Source organism: Montipora capricornis, chromosome 3 (assembly GCF_036669925.1).
Source record: "Montipora capricornis isolate CH-2021 chromosome 3, ASM3666992v2, whole genome shotgun sequence".
Classification (NCBI taxonomy): domain Eukaryota; kingdom Metazoa; phylum Cnidaria; class Anthozoa; order Scleractinia; family Acroporidae; genus Montipora; species Montipora capricornis.
In genome coordinates this window covers 38,971,793-38,979,392 of record NC_090885.1, presented here as the reverse complement: position 1 = coordinate 38,979,392, position 7,600 = coordinate 38,971,793, and the positions used below count along the sequence as shown (strand labels likewise).

At 39.7% G+C, this 7,600-nt stretch overlaps 1 protein-coding gene across 3 annotated transcripts in view; it reads left to right on the top strand.

The window, feature by feature from the left end:
- The window catches only part of LOC138043087 (vesicular glutamate transporter 2.1-like), an 88,449-nt gene that overhangs the window by 66,176 nt on the left and 14,673 nt on the right, over positions 1-7,600 (top strand). Inside the window, exon 1 of one of the 3 annotated variants that reach the window (XM_068889206.1) lies at positions 4,402-4,683. The exons of 1 other annotated variant lie outside the window; for it this stretch is intronic. The gene's annotated coding sequence lies outside the window, so the exon portion shown is untranslated. Of the gene's footprint in view, positions 1-4,401; positions 4,684-5,668; positions 5,746-7,600 lie in introns of those variants that run through there. One more of the 3 variants, XM_068889207.1, reaches the window with a different exon arrangement.

Sequence of the window (7,600 nt, the reverse complement as noted above, 5' to 3'; positions counted from 1 at the left end):
AGACTTCCAACTCTTGTTAAGGTCTGTTTATAAGAGGTAATAGTTTTACCGAGGTGTAAGTTCAGGTTTTTAAATTATAACCCTTGTATCAAAAGGAAAACAATAATAGTTGTAGTGTCTACTATCATTGTGGGTAGTTGTTGTTTTTATGTTAATGACAAAGTCGTTTATGCACTGCTGATTACTAGTTAGAACAAGCAACTGTAATTCCCAACCACTGCTTAGTGTTAACTTTAGGTCAATACTTCCAATAGTGGCAGGTGGGTAACTTGGGATGCATGGACTTTGGCAGTGAACGTATATTTCCTGAGTGCCAGAAGGAGCGAGCACCCTTGTGTCTGCAAGTGTTTGCTTCTGTTTACATAATGTTTACATATCAGTCTCAACTCACCCTGCCTTATTTTTAATCGAAGCATTAATTTTACTGGGCTTTGATAGTAACCCTTGCTACGTTGGAAGTAGTTTCTCCAGAACCTCTCAATATTCTCTGGTTTATGCGCAACTTTTTCCCCTGCGATGAAGCTGCCTCTTCCCAGGCCCCTCTGTTGGGATGCGGACATCATGGCCTACCCTGGCCAACTTCAATATTCTCAGTGCCTTGAATCACCTCTTATCCTGGAAGGAATTACAAAGTTTTGCAATTGCATTTAAGAATATCCGTCATACAGTGGCTGCCTTGTTGTTAGTGCTGCAATTCAAAAACATAAATCGTCTTGAATATCCATCCAAACAACCATGGATGACAAATCCCCATCTTATCAACTTGTAATTGCATCCAATGCCACAATGATCTGGGTCCAGGTACACTGTAGTGCCGCCGGATTACGATGTCCAGTAGAGAGGTCCGTAGTAGAATGCCACTGGGATCAGTTCTCCACAGAGAAGACCTCACACGATTCCATTGTACTCTAATGCCTTGTCCAAGTAAAACCCCTTCATTCTTCTTATACCACAGTTAGGAAAGTTATGTAATACAGCAGACCACGGCCTCGTCCAGAGCCTCATCTGATAAATCATCATACTTTGGCACTTCCTCAGTAAGTTGTAGGATTAATTCGCCTGCCTCATTGTTTTCCTTGAAGTCCCAAACATATCAGCAATCTTTTTGAGGGAAAACATAGCTCAATTACAACTTTAAAGTTTCCCTTGGAATATCTAGAACTGGCCTACCTGTTGACCCTCGATAAATTGGTTGGCAGCGCGGCATTTTACGACTATTATTATCGTTTTCTTGGGGTAAACTGCCATATGCGGTGACTAGTAGTTGAATGACCTCGTCGGGTAAGAAATTTCTCCATATGTTTTGGCCACTGACACAGAGAAAAACGATTTCTTCGAGCCTGATTTTGCTGCTGAATCGAGCGAGATCTTTCAAAATAGCATCTAATGTTTTCTTAGCCGACTGAAATATCTGTCACGAATAATAATTTTGTAATGGACTCGAAATTTTTTCTGGTTAATATGACAAGCTATGGTAATAAAACTGTTCATCAAAACAATGATCGATTGATTTTACATCATTCAGAATTTTCATCCGAAGCTTCAGAAGAGGAAACGTATCCCAAGAAAGTTTTGATTTTTTTAACGCGTAAAATTTCGAATAGTTGATCTCTATTGACCATGTCTTCGGATAAAAAAAACCTTCCTACCTTAGAAAAAGGATCCCAACAATTCAAAGTGACTGTGACCTTTTCAAGTAGGAAGAATAAAAGTATTAAAACTAACAGCTTTTCAGTTATAGACTTAAAATCGATTGAAACCTTTAGATGACTGAAACATATTTCAAGCAGATAAACTAGACAATTTTGATATATATCTGTAGTTAACTAGTATCCAGGTCGGCACGGTCCCATCGGTGACCGTGTGCCAGTAACAAGTGGGAACGTTTGAGGTTGCCTGGTGCTCAACCTTGTCTCTATTATTTCCAAGTGGCGAGGGTATATCCCCATGAGGGCAACCATTCCCGAATTATTTACAAGACGTCCATGTCCTCGTCATCCGACAACAATCCAGCGAAAAGGTTGGCATTGGTCACATGTAGGTCCTCCAAATCGTCGTCGTCATTGATTCGTCGGTAGCCACACGGGTACGTTTGTGCCGTTTCAGGGTCCAACACGCGTTTGGAGAAGACCAGTTGGTAAGACCAGTTGGTAGTCTTTGCGAGTCGACCGCGTACTCAGTGTATAGTTCTTATGTATATGATTGCTGACGCGTGTGGTAAGGGGTCGATCCAAAGGTTGATGGAGTTCGTCAAGGGTGTTTTGACGCAACACCCCATACTTACAAGTGAGCCGATTCTTCGACTGGGACGTCTCGTACCCGTTGTTCGCCGGCCCCAAGTTCGCCCTTAGAGTCCCCGTATTCGCATGGTGGAGGGACGCTGGACGCACAGGTTACAGGTAAATTTATGAAATAAGGTTACTTTAAATCTAAACTAGGTATATCTCAAATCAACCTAGGTAAAATGTTTTCAACCTTGTTTGGAATTGCAAGAAGTACAGATAAATGAAAATCCAACAGTTATATATTAGAGAGTAACTGTACATTTGCAAGTAAATTGGTTCTGGAGGTGAGTGGATGATCTTAGTATAGCTTAAATTTTTAATGATTATTTTAAAAACGCCAATGGTTGTTAAGTCTAGGTACTGATCTTAAATGGTTAGCATTAGGGTTGGGGTTAGGCATACTGTGCATCTCAGAGCTTTTTAGAAGGACTGTCACATTGTTCATTGATGAATCTCCTTAATTAGGAGGGCAGGGGGCAACAATATTGAGAAAAGAGCGTGACAGACCTGCTTTGACTTCCCTACGTGTCTTTGCGGTTGCGACGCTGTAATATGTCTTGCTCTAACGAGTATGTCTTTAAGTGATTTTCCTCTTCTGTATGATATGATAGGAGGCGTTTTGTAAATGTTTTTCAGCATTGGCTGATCGTATATTAAGCTCCATTCTTGCATCAAGAGTTGTTTAAGGTTTTTTACTGCTGGATGATACGTTGTGACAAATGGTATTATTCTCTGACTCGTGAGTCTTTTTTGTTTGTTTTCTTAATACCGATTGCCTTCCGGAAAATTTTACTTCAGAAAATGTGCCATCTATTAGAATTTTAGGATTTCCGAGAGCTTCAAGTCGCGTTTTAAAATTTGAGATGGACTCCTGGAAATGTTTTTCCGAAGTGTTTTTACGAAATAGTCTGATAGCTTCACCGTTTATGAAACCTCGTTTTACAACCCTTTTACACCTGGGAAGGGGGGCGGGGGTGGGTGGTGACAAGAGGTACAGTGGGTGTATTGGAAGGTCTCAGTCTGTTTATAGTGGGTTTTGATGTCATGGATCGATTCTGCTTCGAATCTCGCTCCTTGGTAAACCACTTTGTCAACAAAAGCGATTTCGGCGTCTGAGATCTCACCTGTGAATTTTATCGTTGGATGATATGTGTTTGCTTGTGTTATGAAACAATATTGAAATATCTTTAATTAAAGTAATAAAAGAACTGAAACATACATGATGTATTGTTGATTTTTAATTTGCTTAGTTATTTGCTCTATCTTTTGTTTACGTCGAATTCGTAATAATCAAAAGCAAGTGATCAAAATAAAACTGTGAAAAGTAAGGAAAAAAGATTTCATAATCTATTGATCAGAAGCCATTTTGTAGGCTCTTGTAAGTGTTATTTCTTTTGAATGATAAAATAAGATATTTGTTTTTTTCTTAAATTTGCTGAGTCTGTTTGGAATGATAAATCCAAACTATGTGATTATTCCGGCACAGTCCCCTTCAAGTTCTACAATTTGGGCAAGTTGATTTGGATGAAGGGGCGTTTCCTTTTCCATTTAATTAATATTTATTAATTTTCAGCGCCACACAATTCGGAAGTCCGTACTTCTGTTTTTTTCCTCTTACCCTTTGGGTGCATGATAACTGCAGACCGCAGACTGTCTACAAATAGCGCTAATAATTAGTATTTAAGTCTAAGCACTCATTTCAAATAGTGCTGATAAACAGTATTGAAGTCTAAGCACCCATTTTAGAACGGTTAGCTTTCAATAACTGTGATTTACGGTTACCGTAGTCTGCAGTCCGCTCTGCAGTTTGCAAGACACCGCTCTCCTTCAATGTCTGGCTCATCCACTTTTTCAAATTATTGACCATTTTCTTGCTCTGTATTTGATGTAGCTGTGACTTGCCCACTCATTTGTGGCTTTTTGACTTCTTTTCTCCCAGACATTCCACTTCATAAGGCATTTTGGCAATGGGAACGCACAAGTTAGCCGGGGTCGACTAAGTGCAGCCTTCAAGACAACTTCCATTCGCAACCTAGCTAATCCACACATTAAGTGTTTATAATAAAATATTCATAATCCACGAAAAACGAAACACTTCAAGTGGAACCGGGGGCTGTTTATTTATATCTTCAACAGGTTTTTCTTGCCAATTTTTTCATCCGTAAAAAATCTTCAAGCTCTCGCGGTAGCGAATGAATTAGAGCTCTACATTTGTGATTCACGCAGATTTGCATCTACTTGATACATTTCTCAAAGAAGGGGAAAAATACGAGACTTTTAACTGACAACGAAATTTTCCAACTTTTTCAACGGCAAGTGTCCTGAAATTCCGTCATGTACCTGCTGTAGGAAAATTACCCAAATCACGTTCAAGGGAACAAGAATATCGACAAAAAAGGTAAGTTCTCTTTTAGTTTAAGACAAAAACCTAAGAACGATAAGTGAGGGGTTGCGCAAAAGGTAACCTGTTATTTTTAGCAACAATAAAACGATCTCAGTTTGGTTTTGTTAATTCTGATGCAGTAAGTTTAGTCAGATCATGATTCCCTTCGAATTCGCTTTTTGTGGTTAATCCCTTCCAGTTTGTAATGATATGAATTTCATACTGGTGTTGCAGCAGATATGTTCGCAAAATTTCCCATAATTATAGTCATCCGGTTTGATAATTTGTTTTGTCTTGTTTTGAATTAAAAGTATTGTTAAAAGCCTATTTTCCCGTTTTAAGTAAAAATTCACCTAAATATCTAAACGTGATCTTAAAGGCCAGTGATGCAGCGAACAGAAAATCAGAAGAATCTTCTAAATGATTTAGTTTAATCGGTTCTCGGGATAGGAAGAAAGCAGATCAATAAACAGTGCAAGTTACTTTAAGTCTTTACGTCAACATGAAGTAGTTCAAGCAAATGGCTTCAGTGAACCATGATGCTAATAAACAACTACTTAAGAAAGTACGAGGAATATATTGGGCAAAAGTCAAATGTCAAAACTTCTCATGGTACCAGTGGCTGTATGTAAACATGGTCAACTGATTTCAGACGTTTATAATCTTTCCACTCAAACTGCGAAAATCATTGTCAAATTTTACGGGATCTAGAACAAAAACCGAATAAAATTTTCACAAAGCTATGGGACGATCTAAATTTCAGTACTTGAAGTCTGTAGTTAACTTCAAAGGGGGAAGTGACTGAGCGTTATCTTTGTTTCTTTGTGGTTGATAATTTTCCCGCCTCTCCAAATAACCTCGTGCGCGGTTTAACACTGCATTATTTCCTTTACTTTACGTAACATCCAGGGGCGTAGCTAGGATTGTTCAAAGGGGAGGTCAAACTCTCTCACACCCAGCGTACTTACCGGTTTGTCATGTTGACATCCACGCTCTTTTTAGTTAAAGTGACAATTTTTCGGATGAGCCGTGAGTGCGGAGGGAGGTACAAGCCTACAAAATAGCTGCATAGATGAAGTAAGTTCCAGGTGACAGAACTGGTCTTTATTATGTTGTTGACTGTCACAAAGGGGGATCACGGGCACTCCAGGACTCCCCCCCCCCCCCGGCTACGCCCTGATATCTCATGTGGTTCTTGAACTAGGAGCAGTCCCTCTATCGCCGCTTAGTTAATCGAGAAGGAGGATGCGACCAGCACGAGAAAAAATGGCCGAGCGATATTTGAATTCGCTCTTTTCTTCTCGAATACAGATTTCGCGCAGCCAAGAGGGTCTGCTCATAGCCAAGTTCAAGTTCAAGTTTACTTTCAAAAATTACAGTTACATGTAAATTTTACACTGAACACTACACGCATACAACAATGTCAATTGAGGCGTGCAGTGTAATGGCGCAAATGGCACTAAACTTTCTAGAAACGATATTAAGATCACATTAAACCTAACAATACGCATTAGTAATGTGATGTGTCAAAAAACGTTGTATCTGATCTGATTTTTAAAATTTAGTTATATATAGATAAAAAATAGTCTTAACTGAATTTTCGGTTGCAACTGCAGCCTTCAGAGTTTACACAATGAATTACACAATGGACAGACTGAAGAAAAGTTGCATAAGTTCTTAATTTGATCTTCAATCTAAAAATCCGGCAGGTACAAAACACAGATCACAGGTCATTGTTTTACCAATGGTTTATGGTTTATGGTTTAGGATTTATATACCGCACAAATCCCAAAGTATCATTGCGGTTTACAATGATTCTTTCTCTCGGGTGAGATCGGACGTCAGCCTGTAAAGGCGCCTCTGGAAGCCGCTATCAATTTATATTTGATCTCAACCACGCACCCACCCAACCCACGCATGTGTACGAAAAGGGAAGAGACCACAACACCGAGAGTCTCCCCCATGCTCTTTAGGAACAGTTTAACGTCCCACAGTTGTGTTAACAGGAAAGGTTGTGAGATGGGGCCTACGGGGTCTAACCATCTGCGGATGTAATTACAAAGGCAGCACAATCTTTTTAAGATCCCAAGTGTTGGAGGGCAGCCCGGTGCTCAACGAACTGAGCCACCGGCGCAACCTAAACATTCATTAAAGCTAACCTTAGGCCAAATGTTAGCATTAGTAAACGGTTAGGGTTGTTTCTATATTGGTAAAACAATGACCTGTGACCTTTGTTTTGTACCTGCCCTTAAAGGTCTTAATGTACCTGAAGTAAGCGTGGTCGCTGAGCAAGCAGTCGACCCTGATTGGTCCCGTAAGGGTGAATTGATGAACCCGTACGTTGTCCGTACAATGTGTTACTGAACCAATCCCTCAGCTTTCAAAAATGCCCTGCAACTACGTACTGAGAATGCTCCTTAAGGACGTTCGTGCAAAAATCTTCCCACATTGAAATTTCTTTTATTTCTCGCCGGAAGTTAGGTCATAAATTGCTTATTCCAAACATGAAAAAAAAAATGGGGGGTCACCGACTTTGTTTTGGAGAAAAAGCCAAGGGGAAAATGCCCTGATTTCGATTGATGGGTCATCATAACGAGATGTTATGTAGGATCGAGGCTACATCTCGTAGGTCCGCACTATTCAAGTGAATTGGGAAGACAATGTAATTCTAGGCCCGGTTGTTCGAAAGCCGATTAACTTAATCGAGGGTTAGCGTAGACTTTGGTTTCATTTTTTCAACTTTTTGGTAAAAGCTCCTTTTGCTTATTTTTGTTCTTCAAGATTGACTTCCTCTAATGTTAAGTTTTATCGAATATCAGAGTTGAACAGCATTTGGGAATAGCGAAATAAACTCCTTAGTAATTTTTTAATCTGGGGCCAGTAGCGTTAATCGGCTTTTGAACAACCGGGCCCCGCTCTATTTTCATGAAAG